General features: G+C 40.4%; 1 long non-coding RNA gene across 11 annotated transcripts in view; it reads left to right on the top strand.

The window, feature by feature from the left end:
* Nucleotides 1-15931, top strand: part of LOC123788909 (uncharacterized) — an 88490-nt gene that overhangs the window by 42300 nt on the left and 30259 nt on the right. The gene's annotated exons all lie outside the window — the stretch shown is intronic.

Here is a 15931-nt window from a genome sequence, read left to right as displayed (position 1 = left end):
GCAAAATAGTTACTTATCACCTGTAGACATCTGTGATGATGTGCCTGGGGAAGAAGCACAACTTTGGTAGATCAAGCAATTGTTGCCATAGAACATGTTAGAGAAAATAAGCATAATGAGGTTGGTTAGTTGGTTATTTCAATGTTGAAACTGAAGAACTTGGGGAGAGAAAATCCCTAGTTCCAAGTTCTAGATAGGGCCCAGGATGATTTTATTACTTAGCTAACAAAAATCCCTTATTTTTGTAGTTTCAAGGCATAGAATTCTGAAAGCAAAACGTGATGTTTAATCCTGAACGTGAAGTAATTATGACGCAAATTGAATTCCCAATCTCCTGTGGTCTCCTATGTTAAAGTTAGGCTATTAAATGTGAGAGAGGGTTCTCCTATAGGCAGATTCTGATAAAGATGGGGGCCTTTTCCTATTTTTTGCCAAGTATCCTTTACTCATAAAAGCAGCCACTTATGTCCCGTCAGGAGAGCTGGTCTCCTCTTACCTGAAGAACTTGCAATGACCTACCTTGACGTAATCAGAATAATTTCATAACTTCACAAGTTCAGGGACTTATGGTCTTCCATAGGAACTGTCCCCACTATGTCTCATTGTTTCTGGTCCTTTAGATAGACTCAAATAGTAGTAGTCCTTAGAGTGTAAAGTACAAAGTATAACCTTTAAGGAGGTATAATACACACAAAAAGAATTGCAGAAATTTGCCATTAGGATATACTGTTGGATTGGGTCTAATATATTGCTATTAGTGAATTAAGACACAATTTTGTATTTAAAACATTGGCATGGGTGATTGGAAGGCATCCTAACAGTTTGCTTGCTTTGGTTGACTAAAATCTGGACCCAATATAATGAAGATGAAATGCCAGACTCTCCTTGGTATGCTGTTAAAAAAGGAGGGGTATTCAAAGGTTTACAAAGTTGGAAGTGCTACAGTGGAGTAAGGCTTGCCCATCTCCTCCCTAAGTGTATCCCCCAAGAGGGCCCAGAAAACACTTCCCTCAGTAGAGGTGGCATCTCATGGTGGCTCTTCTCTAGAGGCCAGGTTCAGTGGTGGGAATTACTGCTGTCAGACTGGCTTGCCTGATTTTGATGAATGTGATGGGATTCAGTGGTGGCTGTACTCACCAAAGACAGGAAATGTATGAGTACTGTACTGGAATAAAAGGCAGGGCCAAAATCAATACTAGGAACAGTCTCACTAGCAGAAGTCTTTGGTATTAGCCAGTAGATCCTTCTATCTCTAGAACTGATATACATGGAGAGCCGACTAATGTTCTACTTAATTTGTAAGTAGAAAGCTCTAGGATTGGTGAACAGAGGACTGAATGAAATCATGGCAGTTACCAAATGAAACAGAAAGTTTAACAGAACCAGGACTGTAAAGGCACCATTCCCAGCTTCTCAGGTTAGGAAGTACCTCTCATAGTAATGATGTCATGGGGGTCCAAACAACCTGCAGCTGGAATGAGAATGCGGTTGCAGAAGGGAGATACTAGCGATAGAGCAAAACCCCACATCGGTGGGAGAGCTATTCATCTGGTGGGCAAATCATGTCTCAAGGTTATGATTTGGTGCTGCAGCTATGACTTACCATGCTGAGCTGGGAGATCAGGAATTTCTTGGGCATTGCATACATATTGGAGGTCCTGCTGATGTGATTACAGGCAGTGCAAACGGAATATTGAGCGAAATGGAGGATATTAGGAATGGTGGAAGAGACAGCATATCTAACTTCGCAATCATCGCGGAGCACTAGAGTCTGAGACTGCTTCTTTTGAGGTTTTCAAAACTGCCAGTAAATGAATATTTTCCAGTTGTAGTCTTTGTGAGGACTGGCTCTACTGAGATTTCCCTGTACCCTGATAAACCTTGGGGTTTTTCATGTCTAATTAATCTTCTATAACTTCTTTAATATAACTACATGAGTAGTGATTTAAAATTCAACAGAGAGGGGGCGCCTGGGTGGCACAGCGGTTAAGCGTCTGCCTTCAGTTCAGGGCGTGATCCCGGCGTTCTGGGATCGAGCCCCACATCAGGCTCCTCCACTATGAGCCTGCTTCTTCCTCTCCCATTCCCCCTGCTTGTGTTCCCTCTCTCGCTGGCTGTCTCTATCTCTGTCAAATAAATAAATAAAATCTTAAAAAAATAAAATAAAATTCAACAGAGAGGTCTTTGGGATTTTTCTCAGTATTGAGTGTGTATTAAGATCTGATTTCAGTTCAGCACAATGATGTGATACTTTGATGTAATACAAAAGGTATCATATGTGTTGTTATCATTATGCAGAAATTAATCTGTCGTAGCTGTTATGGACTAGATGCTTGTATCCCCCACTCCTAAAATGCCTATGTTGAAATCCTAATCTCCAGTTGAATAGTATTAAGAGGTGAGGCCTTTGGGACGTAATCAGGTTCCAGTGAGATCGTAAGGGTGGATGAGATGCGTAGCCTCATAAGAAGAGAAAGAGGAGAGACACCCCCCCACCCTGCTTATCTCTGTGAGGATATAGCAAAAACATAGCTGATTGAAATCTAGGAAGAGGACTCTCATCAGACACTAAATCCACCAGCACCTTGACCTTGGACTATACAAAATAATGGCTCATTGTTTAAGCCACTCGGTCTGTGGTAATTTGTCATAGTAGCCCCTGCTGACAAATACAGCCCCATAGGTCATGCTTTGTTCTGTTGGAATATTTACTTAAATAAATAACAAATAAAAAATTGAAGACAGGAGAGTTCAATCTGAGTTCCTGGGTAGGAGAAATATGTGAGCGATTTTGCTGGAAAAGCCAGAGAGACAGTTCACATTGTTGTGGATTCTACCCACTTAATCAAGATACTGGTAGAAAGACTACATCTCTTACAGCTTTTCTACATTGCCAAGATATTTTCTTCATTACCAGTACTTACTATGCTTAGTGTATATTGGACTTTCACTAAAAATGAGCCCATTATGCAACAGGATGACAGAAAGAAAATAAATCTCCCTCTGTTGCATGTTATCCATCTCTCCCTACTAAAGCTTCCTTCTCAAGTTACATTTTAGGTAGCCAGAACATGGTCAGATACTTTGATAATGACACAGTCTGTACCCACATTTTCTATGAGCCTTTATGCAGCTCATATAAATACTGGAAGAAGTGTCATTCCAGTCTCAAAGATTTTTCTTGACATATAAGAACTCTCCTCTCCCTACTTATCATCTTGAAGTCTGTCTTTTCTCCACTCTCATAAAATGTGAGGAGAGCCTTCTTCCAGAAGGTTATTAAAGTTTGTTTTGCAGTCCACTGGTTGGGAATGAGATTTCCTGGTGATTTAATTTTGATGTGTTTCCTAACTTGGGTTTAATTCTATTCATCCCAATAGATGTCAGAGTAAAGAGGTACATGTTACTATGAATATGTATTCTAGTGCTATGAAGTTGATGATATTTTAAATAATTTAATACAGAGCATTTTCTACTCTAGTAATTTTAATGACCTATATCAACCATAGAAATTTCGAGAACAGTTGTGTGAGAGAGAACTATCAGTTGGGAAAGGCAAGCTGTGCACTAGATGTTATCCCATGGGGCAGCATCACATTGACTAATGTTTCATGGTTCAAGGGCTGACCCCAACTGACTCAGACATGGAGTTATCAGCATACTTATAATGGATACATATGGCAGACTGAACTCAAATTAACCACTTTATAGGGCTGAAATATAAAATTCTGACCTCCATGGATTAATTACAATGATGAAAATAACTATATCTCAGGCTGTAATACTCACTTTGACATGGCATTGATTTTCTTCCTATATGTAGTCCTAAACTGGGTGTGGATATTTTCTCAGTGAGATCGGTCCCTTCAAGTCAGTGGGGTTGGATGTGGTAGGTAGGTGTTTTGCTTATGTGTCGCCCTCCCCTGAGCATGCTCATATGGCAATGTGCACTGCTGCAACTCTCCTTTCCCAACGCTGACCATCCTCTCTCACCTCCCCTACCACCCCCAGACTTCTAGTTCTGATCAGTGCACCCTGGTGGGTGACATCAGTTTTGCACCATGCAAAATTCCTTGAGCTTGCAGCCATGCTCTTTAAGCTGCCTTTGCACTTGCCCAATTAAAACTCTAACTTTGTAGCTTCACTTGCAGATGGTAGGCATTTTTTTTTTTTTTTTTTGCTGGTTCTCAAATCAGGAAATTTTTTAAATAATTTTTATTATGTTAGTCACCATACAGTATATCCTTAGTTTTTGATGTAGTGTTCCATGATTCATTGTTTGCGTATAACACCCAGTGCACCATGCAATATGTTCCCTCCTTAATACCCATCACCAGCCTATCCCAATCCCCCACCCCCCTCCCCTCTGAGGTCCTCAGTTTGTTTCTCATAGTCCATAGTCTCTCATGTTTCATTTCCCCTTCTGATTACCCCCCCTTTCTTTATCCCTTTCTTCCCCTACCGATCATCCTAGTTCTTATGTTCCATAGATGAGAGAAATCATATGATAGTTGTCTTTCTCTGCTTGACTTATTTCACTTAGCATTATCTCCTCCAGTGCTGTCCATGTTGCAGCAAATGTTGAGAAATCGTTTTTTCTGATAGCTGAGTAATATTCCATTGTATATATGGACCACAACTTCTTAATCCAGTCATCTGTTGAAGGGCATCTCGGCTCCTTCCACGATTTAGCTATTGTGGACATTGCTGCTATGAACATTGGGGTGCATATGGCCCTTCTCTTCACTACGTCTGTATCTTTGGGGTTAATACCCAGTAGTGCAATTGCTGGATCATAGGGTAGCTCTATTTTTAACTTTTTAAGGGACCTCCACACTGTTTTCCAAAGTGGCTGTACCAACTCGCATTCCCACCAACAGTGTAAGAGGGATCCCCTTTCTCCACATCCTCTCCAACATTTGTTGTTTCCTGCCTTGACAATTTTTGCCACTCTAACTGGCGTAAGGTGGTATCTCAATGTGGTTTTGATTTGAATTTCCCTGATGGCTAATGATATTGAACATTTGTTCATGTGTCTGTTAGCCACTTGTATGTCTTCATTGGAAAAGTGTCTGTTCATATCTTCTGCCCATTTTTTGATTCGATTATTTGTTTCTTGTGTATTGAGTTTGAGAAGTTCTTTGTAGATCTTGGATACCTGTCTTTTATCTGTAGTGTCATTTGCAAATATCTTCTCCCATTCCGTGGGCTGCCTCTTAGTTTTTTTTTACTGTTTCCTTGGCTGAGCAGAAGCCTTTTATCTTGATGAAGTCCCACAGGTTCATTTTTTCTGTTTTTGACTAACTATATTGGCTGCAGGAGGAGGGCAGGGTCAGATGTTTCCTGTGATACCTTTTACTGGAGGTCAGTGACCCAACATGGGGGTTACTGCCGTTGCTAAGTATGTCCATTCCACTTATTCATTCTGAAATTGGAAAAATGCCCACTGGATGGGTCTTGAGATGGAATGGGCCCGCTGTGGTCTGATTTTTATCCAGGGCACCATGTTTTACTTGTTCTCTTGAGCCTCCAGTCAAGCCGGGTTAGAGTTCCTTGGTGTTGATGACTTAGATCTCTAGGTATCAATGTCAAGTCAGACACTTTGCTAGTATTTCTCAAGATGTCTGGGTATTCTCTTGTCTTCAGGGTAAAGTCAACCTTTTAAGTATCCATAGATCCATTTGGGGAGGGACTAAAAGAATCATTAAAGTATTTTGTTGGCAGTCTTTCCATCTAGGACCTGGATCTGTCCAGTCACTGGGTCCCGAATATTAAAATTAGCTCAGATTTAGTAACTGAACAAGGAATTAAAACTACTTTGGGGGAAACACCCTCAGCCTCCTGCTTTTCTATTCTTACCTTTTCCTGGGTGTAGATGTTTAACATCACCCTTGTTGACTGGCTTGTCTTACCACTTGGTCTCTAGGAACACCAGACTCGATGATCTCTCAAACTCCCTGAAGGTAAAGTCCAGCTGGCTGTCTCTCCAGCCTTGCTAGTCATTAAGGTAATTGCAGCCTTCAGGCTACTGGCTTTTATTTTTTTATTTATTTATTTTTTTTTTAAAGATTTTATTTATTTATTTGACAGAGAGAGAGACAGCCAGCGAGAGAGGGAACACAAGCAGGGGGAGTGGGAGAGGAAGACGCAGGCTCATAGCGGAGGAGCCTGATGTGGGGCTCGATCCCAGAACGCCAGGATCACGCCCTGAGCCGAAGGCAGAAGCTTAACCGCTGTGCCACCCAGGCGCCCCCAGGCTACTGGCTTTTAAGCATTGACATCTGGCCCCTATTACTTGGAGTCCTCTCTGTCCTCTTGATATTAACCAACCTAGTCTGTGACCACTGCTAAATCTGGTACCTTAACATGTCACAGAATTCAATGCCAAATTACACAGGTATTGTCCCTAAGCTTGAATATTAGCTGAGATTTTTTAAAAAGCCATTCCAAAGTCCTTTTGGGCCAACAGCTTCTGATAATGCTGTGTTAGGACCGACCAATGGATCCTGTGGTCACTTGCCTATTGCAATGCCTTTTTTTGTTTGTTTGGGTTTTTTTTGCTATAAAATGGGCCTTTGTATGAGGTAATATTCTGAGGGTTGTAGTAATTCTGGTGCTCTGTGAGCCCTTGCATAATGAGGGTGACTGAGAAGGTGAACTCCTACATAAAATGTGAATCCATCCCAGTAAGGATGACTTGGTTATATCCTCGAGAACGCACTGTTCCAATCTTATCTGCCTGTGTTCTTTAGAGCTGCTATATCTATAGATAGATAGGTAGATAGATAGATATCTCTATATATACACACATACATACACATACATACATACACACACAAACAGAATATTTTGGAAGAATACATATAAAAATGTTAACAGTAATTACCTCAAAAAAATATCGAAGGGTTATTAATTTTTTCCTAATATATTTTCATTTTGTTAGATATGTTAAAAAATGAGAACAGAGCTCCTACAAAGAATCCAGCAAATGTTTATAATACATTTATAATTTTTTGGTAGGTTTTCTTGATCTTATTTCCCTGGTCTGCAATTCCTGAGTTAGGCTGATAAAACAATCATTGCTCTTATCGTAAAAAGAATTTCAGGATTTTGCCGCATCATTGAAGGGAAGACCATTCCTTTATATTTAGAAAAGAGAACAAAAATGTTGATAACAAAGTACAAACACTTAACACGATGAGAGAAAATACAATAGGAAATATAACATGCCAAAACTTAGAGCTGTGTACAAATGTGTAAATTACTCCTCAGGTACAACTGAAAGTTGGTATTTGTGCATTTCACCTACAGAAGGCCATTGGGGGAGTCATCTTACCTTGTGTTTTATGGCTGTTACTCAATAACTTCCGGACGTAATTTACATACAAATGGCAGAATGGATCCCAGTGGTCCTTATTTAAATATGGCTAAATATTACAATATATAGTCATATAACTTTATATAATTTTCATTTCATACAATGGGTAGAAAGTGGCTGAACTATAACTATTGATAAAATGCCTTTGTTCTTCTTGTCACTGGGCAAGTTATTAGCCTATTTGAATCTTAGTTTGGCTATGAAATGAAGGTATTAATAGCCCTTCTCTCAGAATTGTTATGATAACTAAAGAGATAATCCAGTAAGCATTTATAACTGTGTTTTGCATGTAGTAGGTGCTCAGTAAATCAGAGTTATTAATACTGCTTTCAAAGAGTTCTACATTTTCAAATCCATTGTAGGATTTGATCTATAGGAAAGGAAAATTATTATTAACATTATCCACCCAGCAGAGATTGCCATATCTACAAATGTGCACAATATATAATTGTAACTACTAACTTCCCATCTCTTAACAAAGGTTGAGCCTGAGAAACGTTGTTGTCAGAAGTGCGTATTAAACAATGAGATGGTAAAGTACAAGTGTTAGGTGGGGACTTTGAATCCAGTCTGACAGAGATGTAACATGGGTTTTTGTACACACGGTTGAATTAATGAACCACATCAGCGTATGAGTGAGAGAATAACATCTACGGAATTGGGAGAGAAGACCATAGTTGCACTGTCACAAGGAGGTCTAGCATCTCACACGGAAGCAGCAGCAGGGACCCAGGCACCAGGGAGAGGATCCAGTGGTGTGTTCACAGCTTGACAGGAAGGGCAGCCTAGTGTTGGAGAAGAAAGGCCTGTCCTAGCCTGATAAAATAGTGAAAGGGCCCCCTTGGGAAAGAACTGACAACAGATTCCCAGCAACATGCTGGGCTTGCCTAGGATTGTGACTTCCACTGGAATAGGGTTCTTAAGTAAAAAGGTCGAGCCTGAGAAACATTGTTACCAGAAGGGAGTATTAAGCAATGAGGTGGTAAAGTATGAGAGTGTTAGGGGGGAATAGATTTTGAATCCAGTCTGGACCGAGATTTAACATGTTTTTTGTACACTTAAAACCTATTGGTTGAATTAATGAACACATCAGTGTATGAGTGAGGTACCTGATCTATGACATAAACAGGAAAAAAAAATCATGTTTATTGTCACACATCTCTGAAAGGAAATTTGACCTTTTCTTCCATGGCAAATATGGGCAACAGCACACAGCAGTAACAGTATTTGTGACTTTGTCACCAATAGAAGGCACGGATGGTCTCATTGTTCCAGCTTTGCAGATATTTACAAGCATCCTTTGTATGTATCACTTCAGTGATTAGACTGAACTCTAGACCCTGTTATTTAATGGGTAAGTAATGAAGCAAACTATTTCTATATCAAGCTTTTTTTTGTATAGTTACACTGTCTTGCAATATAATTGGAATCATTTATAATCCAACGTACTTTAGTTTAAGCATAAAAATGCTGCTCTGTGAGGGGATCCATAGGCTTGTCCAGCCTTCCAGAGGAGTTCATGGAACAACAACAAAATGTTAAGAACCCTTACATGAGAACAAGCATCTTGGTTTTAGCGTTCCCAGGGCTCTGTCACAGGAATTCTCCACCAGTCTCCAGGTACAGGCTCTCTTCTGTAAGACTCTCACGTGATTGATAACTAGCATAGCTCCTGTTGTTGCCTATGTGGATAAGATAAGGTGTTACATCACCTTTTCTATTGTTTTCTGCACTCTCCCCTGTGCCCATTCTCTTCCACTTAAGTGACTTCCCCTATCATAGCTCACACCCGGAGGTCAAGGGGATAACTTCAGGCAGGTAGGGATGATGTGGAAGCAGAGATCTCCACACATGGTTGGGAGCTGCTGAAAGGAAGGGAAGGAAAGGAAGGTGATGGGAGAGGAGATGGTAGGAGGGAGAGTCGGCCCAGCAGACAGAACCCAGCACTCAGCGGCCAGAGGATAGGTGTAGGCACGGGCTGGCCAGAGGCTAGCCTCCGGGAAGTCCAGGAAAGAAAGGGAAAATGTTTGCTGACAGGAAGCTCAGAGACTATGGTAGCAAGTACTCTAAGATCAGGCAAAATGCAAACTCATGCCTTGATTCACATCAGACAAGTGTGTCCAGATGTGGTAAGAGATTCAGAGCAGGACTACATCTGGATGGTGATGGTGTGGTTAGAAGGGGAGGATAGAGTTAGAAAAACAGAGCCTAGTCTTGTAAGGGCCAGCTGACTTCAAGGGAATCAATTAGGGACATGGTGGAAAGGGGTAATAAATTGGAGGTTTTATCTCAGGGATAAGGCATGATTCTGTGTCTTACATATGGGACACAGTGTGAATGGTTGCCAGTGAATATCTTACTGGGGAATCAGAAGACAGTTCACGAGGTTCACACCGGGACTGAGTCTGCTGGTCAAGGTGGCCTCATGCATGCTAATAGGAACGGAGGGCTATGAAGTCAGAGAACCAGGAAGTTTGTGACAACTGGTCAGCTTTCTAAATCCGCCTTATTTCATAAGGGGTAGCTATCTGACATTAGGCTCCCAAAGCATGAAGCAAAAATGTGTTATTAAATCAGGTCTCTTTCAATCACAAAGAAAATAACAAGGCAACAGTGATAGAAGAGGAAAAAAAAAAAAAAGAGAAAATGGCTGGGTGGCCAGAGGCAAAATGTATGGCAGATCCAAATGGCCTTCATTATTTCTCAGTTGGAAAATTCCAATAACTTCCTAAATTGTCTCTCCATCTGAAGTGCTTTGCTATTCAAATTTATCTTAAAAACCACTTCCAGGTGACAGACTAAAATCCTTCAAGTGTAAGCACTGTTACTCACACCAGCCTCCTACTAAAAATACAAGTAACTCTTCGTAGTCCAACAGGCTCCTTTTCTTTGTGTTCAAATTTCTGTACAACGTGGTTCCAGGCCACGTCAGTGCTTATTTCTTGGTATTCCTTATTTTTAATAGTTTAATATTAAACATAATGAAGATAATTGATTATAACCATTCTTTTAATGCTTCATTTTTAGTATTTTCTTTTTCTTTTTGGCAAATATGCCCATCTTTGAATTGCTGTACTTCGTTTTTGTGTGATTCCGATAGGCTGCCCACCTGGAAACTCCCAATGCAATGGGAGTGCCATGTGGCCAACCAGAGTCCTGTCCCAGAAGGAATGTCCCATGAATGCAGGAACACAGACCAAAAATGATGGGAACTGAGTCATGTGAGGAACTCTTGGGCTGCTCAGATGCTCAGAATATTTGTCTTTTTTGTTTTTTAAAGTTCCTCTGATCCTCTACCCTTCCCTAGCCTCTTCTACTCAATTCTTGGAGCTATTGAATATCCTTTCAAAAATTTTCTTTGCACACACACTTCATTCAGTTTAAGAACAGAATTTTCTCTTGCTTGCAACCAAAGAATGCCAAACGATGTGGAAATCAAGAACAAGAGCATAGGGGAGGCTGTTAGGTGTAGAATAGGGCACAGATCCTCAGAGATGCTGGAAGTGTGTAGAATTAATTATCAAGCTGAGATGTCATAAAAAGCAATGGGATTGACATTAACATCCTAAGCTGGGAAATGAAGGGTCCATGATATAGAGTGGAGAGCTGGTAAATGAGCTTGTTGGTGGGACACTATAGTGGACACTGTTAGGAACAGGTGGCTTTTGCAGTAGACCTGGCTAAATTAAACCAAGGAAATCATGAGCTCAAATGTTAACATCTTCATTTTGAGGCATGGACTCAAATCCAGAGTCTTCCTGCCACCAAGCATCTCGTTTTACTAGTTGTCGTGGGGCTGGGATTGATAAAAGCCACACCGAGAGATGGGTCATTCAGCTCATTAAATCAGGTCAAGGGAGAACTTTGCCACATATCTTACGTGAACCTTGAGGACAACAATGGGACCGGAGTTGTTCAGCAGTTATGTTAGTAAGGATTTGAGGAATCTGAACAAACCTGAACCTCCAAAGCCCCTGCCAGCCTTCCTACTTCGTCCTCTTAGTTAAGGAAGCAGGGACTGTCACAGGAGAAATAAAACAGTTCCTCTGGCGCCCACCCCTCACTGGTGCTGCCCTCATTCCTGTTACTCTGGTGAGTTCTTCCTCCTTTTGCCTTGGCTCCCTGCATTCACAGGCTCGCTGCTGTTCATGGGATGTGTCGGAAACTTCCATTTGGAGCTTCGCTCTCACCACCTTACAGAGCTCTCTCTGTCTGGAATGCTTTCCCTGCAGGCAACCCCATGACCTGCTCCCTCACCTGCTTCAGGTTTTTGCTGGCTCGAATGTCGCCGTCTCTGGTCACTGTATTTCACATGGCAGTGTTTACCCAACACTATGTATTGTCCTTCACGGTTTTATTTTCCTCCATGGCACTTAACACCATCTAATGTGTGTTTGACTTTGTTTTTGTGCCCAGCGAGGCCCCCAGTGAATCCTGTTTTCTGGGATTCACTCCCTGTGTGGATCCCGCCTCTAGAATCTGAGCTGGCCCTGACTCATTTTCTCCAAGAGAATGTGGCAGAAATGATGCCTGGCCAATTCTAGCCCTAAGCTTTAAGAAGGTTTGGTGGCTTGCAGCTCTGTGCTTTGGCGAGTTCTGTGCTGCTAGAATACCATTGTATTCATGGTCCGTGTCTCGAGTAGGAGTGTAAATTCCATGAAAATGGGGTGTTGGGGGGTCTGTTTTGTTCTTTGCTGCCTCCCTAGCACCTGTAACAGAGCTGAGCACTTAATAAACATGCTTAATGAAGGAATTCATAAATTAGTTAATGAGTTTAAACTAGTCCTAGCCTATGGGGTAAAATGTGTAATAAGAATTTGGAAGGGGCAATATACCCAAAGAGGTTTTCAGGAATTAATTGATCTGCATTAATCTATACAAGTAACACTGAATAGTATTTCTTCAAACGCATTTTAGAGATGCATTTTATAGGAGACTAGAATCTTATTTTGGATATCGTTAAGTGTCTTGATAAAGGATGCATTCACCAGAAAGTCTGAATCCAATTTCCCCAGCACTGGTTAAGTTTCCTAGTTTAATTAGTACACACCTAAACCAAATGCTTGCCAAGGAAAACTACCTTAGATGCCCAGGTATCTTTTAGCTTAATATAGAGGTAAGGAATTCCGAGGTTTCAGAAATGCTTGATGAGAGCAATTAAACACTCTCCCCTGGACCACGTCTCAGAACAGGCCCCTCCTATCTCTCCCTTCATTCTTGGTACCAGACGGTAGTTTGGCAGATCTCTAAATAAATTGGGAAGAATTTTAATTATTAGCTGTGACTACCTTAAAAGCATACAACTTTTGGATTTAGAAGTCTAAAATTTGTAACACTCATTGCAAGCATCTCAATTTGTTGGTCAAATAGTGACTATTCACGTAATTCTCAAAAAATCTCATATACTTAAGATGCTCGAAGATGATGACTTTGTCCTGTGTTTGATGGGTCTGACAATCAAAAGACAGAGGAGAAAAATAATTGTGATTATTATTTTATGTAACCTTTGTGTCTCCACTAAGGGCAAGTCGAATATATGGATACAATCACTATACCTGCTTGGTCTCTAAGCTGATCCCTCTTTTCGCAGGAGTTTAGGAATATGATGTCAGGATTTTCTGTTTTCATTCTTTAATGTAAAATGTATGGCTTCCATGCACATTTTCAAAAAAAGCAAGAAGATATGTGGTGATAATCTAGACATGTTATCTCCTTGGCCAACCCCACGGGTAACTTAATATAGCAGTTATAATGGTTACATACATAGGAAATATATCAAGCAATGCTCTGCCTGTTAAGGTTTTGTCCCCTAAAATCATACGTTTATAGAAATCAGATATTGAGAGCTAATTGGACTTTATTGTCCTTTTCAAATTAAAAAATAAGCACATGTAGGTCTGCATTTCTTTGTGTTGAAACATCCTTGAATGACATTATTTTACTTGTGACCCTATCAGGATTGAGCAGTTTACCTTATTTCTGGTGCCTTGCTTAAAGACTGAACAATTGAGAAGAACAGAAACCGTGGGGCAGGGGGTGGACTTCTAGATTGTGATGCATTTTTCTCTGATGAAGACGTTCCATATCTTTTATTTCTAGGGGGATTAGAGTCCACGAGTTTGAGGTAGGCATTAATTGCTGGTTGCTCAGAATAACATTATGCCCCTTTCTCCTGATATAAATGTATTCCAAGACTCTATACCTTCTTTGAAAAGTAGATTGAAAATGCATTTATTTGACGGACCTGGAGCAGTTACTGTCTGTTGCTAACGTTTCCAAATGCAGGAAAGAAGTGTCCTCTTGCATTCTGTCTGCCTGATTGTGGCAACCAAGATTTAATGGGGGGAACACAGGAGAAAAACTCGGTAATGAAGGGAAAGACATGGAGTGAGTTTTCCACATCCAAAGATGTTGACTTTTTTTTTTTTTAAGAAGGTTAATGGGGTAAAAAGCCCTTTGCTTTACTCCATTAGAAAAATCTCATGACTAAAGGTTGATAAAGTTCTGACTTTTATGTTTGGAAACTAGTTTTAAATAATTCAATTTGTGAAAGATAGTATTTTCTACTGCCTCATTCAGTGCTTCCTAAAGCGTATTTACCTCTGGTTTTCATTTAGAGAAGTTCTAAAACAATTAATTTAAGACTTTCAGGAATATGGAATCAAGTTGCATATTATGAAAAAAAATTGTGTCTCTTATTCTTCAAAAAATATCTGTTTTCCCCATGGCAATGTAGCCTTTCTTTCCTCAAATAAGAGACCACAAATGAAATTAATTTTTTTATACCCATGCATCCCCACCACTACAACTTCGTAGAACTTATTTAGAACGTAGTTGTGTTTGGAGTTCCACTCCTACCGAGTTAACAGGAAGTTAGGCTGTCATTCCAGACATATAGAAATCAAAATGTCTTTATCCCAGGTCTTCTTTGTCTCTATATAATGAGTGTGTCAGCATTCACATACTCAGGATAAATCAGAAGGTCTGCCAGGGTACAAGTGCAGAGGATGCAGTCACCGAGCTGAACAAGGACATTTTCTGGTCACTGAAGGAATGTTTTTGCTAGGGTTTTGGATAGGCTGTTTTATGCCCTCCTAATTGCTGCGAGGAAACCTTGTCTTCACTATAAGGCCATTTAAGGAATCACAGCTGTTTTTTTTTTTTTTCTATTTTATTTTAATTCTAGTTAACATACAGTGTTACATTAATTTCAGATGTACAATGTAGTGATTCAACACTTTCATACAACACCCAGTGTGCATCACAGGTGCTCTCCTTAGTCCCCATCACCTATTTCACCCCCCCCCCACCCGTCAGATTGTTCTCCAGTCAAGATTCTGTTTCTTGGTTTGTCTCTTTCTCTCTCTTTTTTTCCCCCCTTTGCTCATTTGTTTTGTTTCTTAAATTCCACATGTGAGTGAATTTATACGGTATTTGTCTTTTGCTGACTGACCCGTTTTGCTTAGCGTTATACTGTCTAGCTCCAAGCACATTGTTGTAAATGGCAAGATTCATTCTTTTTTATGGCTGAATCATGTCCTCCGTGTGTGTGTGTGTGCGTGCGTGTGTGTACGTCACTTTTTTAAAGATTTTTTTCATTAGAGGGCACAAGCAGAGGGAGGGGCAGAGGAGGAGGGAGAGGCAGACTCCCTGCTGAACAGAGAGCCTGTCACAGGCTTGATCCGGGATCATGACCTGAGCGGAAGGCAGACACTTAACCGCAGACACTTAACTGACTGAGCCACCCAGGCACCCCATATACCACTTTTTCTTTATCCATTCGTCTATCAGTGGATACTTGGGTTGCTTCCATAATTTGGCTATTGTAAATAATGCTGCAATAAACATAGGTGCATGTATCTTTTTGAATCAGTGTTTTTGTATTGTTGGGTAAGTACCAGTAGTGCGATTACTGGATTGTAAAAATTTTGAGGAACCTCCGTACTGTTTTCCACAGAGGTCGCACCAGTTTGCATTCTCACCAGCAGTGCACTATGGTTCCTTTTTCTCCACATCCTCACCAACACTTGTTGTTCCTTGTGTTTTTGATTTTAGCCATTCTGACAGGTGTAAGGTGATATATCGTGGTGGTTTTGATTTGCATTTCCCTGATGATGAGTGATGTTGACAATCTTCTCCTGTGTCTTTTGGCCATCTGGATGTCTTCTTTGGTGAAGTGTCTGTTCACATCTTCTGCCCATTTTTAAGTGGATTATTTGTTTTTTGGGTGTTGAGTTGTATAAATTCTTTATATATTTTAGACACTAACCCTTTAATTGGATATGGCATTTGCAAAAGTCTTCTCCCATTTGTACATTGCCCTTTAGTTTCATTGATTGTTTCCTTTGCTATGCCGAAGTTTTTATTTTGATGTAGTCCCAATAGTTTATTTTTATTTTTGTTTCCCTTGCCTCAGGAGACATATCTAGAAAGAAGTTGCTATAGCTGATGTTAGGGAACATTACTGGCTGTGTTCTCTTCTAGGATTTTTATGGTTTCGTGTCTTACGTTTAGGTCTTTACTCCATTTTGAGTTTATTTTTATGTATGATAC

This window comes from Ursus americanus, chromosome 3 (assembly GCF_024610735.1).
Source record: "Ursus americanus isolate L20-20 chromosome 3, mUrsAme1.1.p, whole genome shotgun sequence".
NCBI lineage: Eukaryota > Metazoa > Chordata > Mammalia > Carnivora > Ursidae > Ursus > Ursus americanus.
This window is presented reverse-complemented; position numbering and strand designations above follow the sequence as displayed.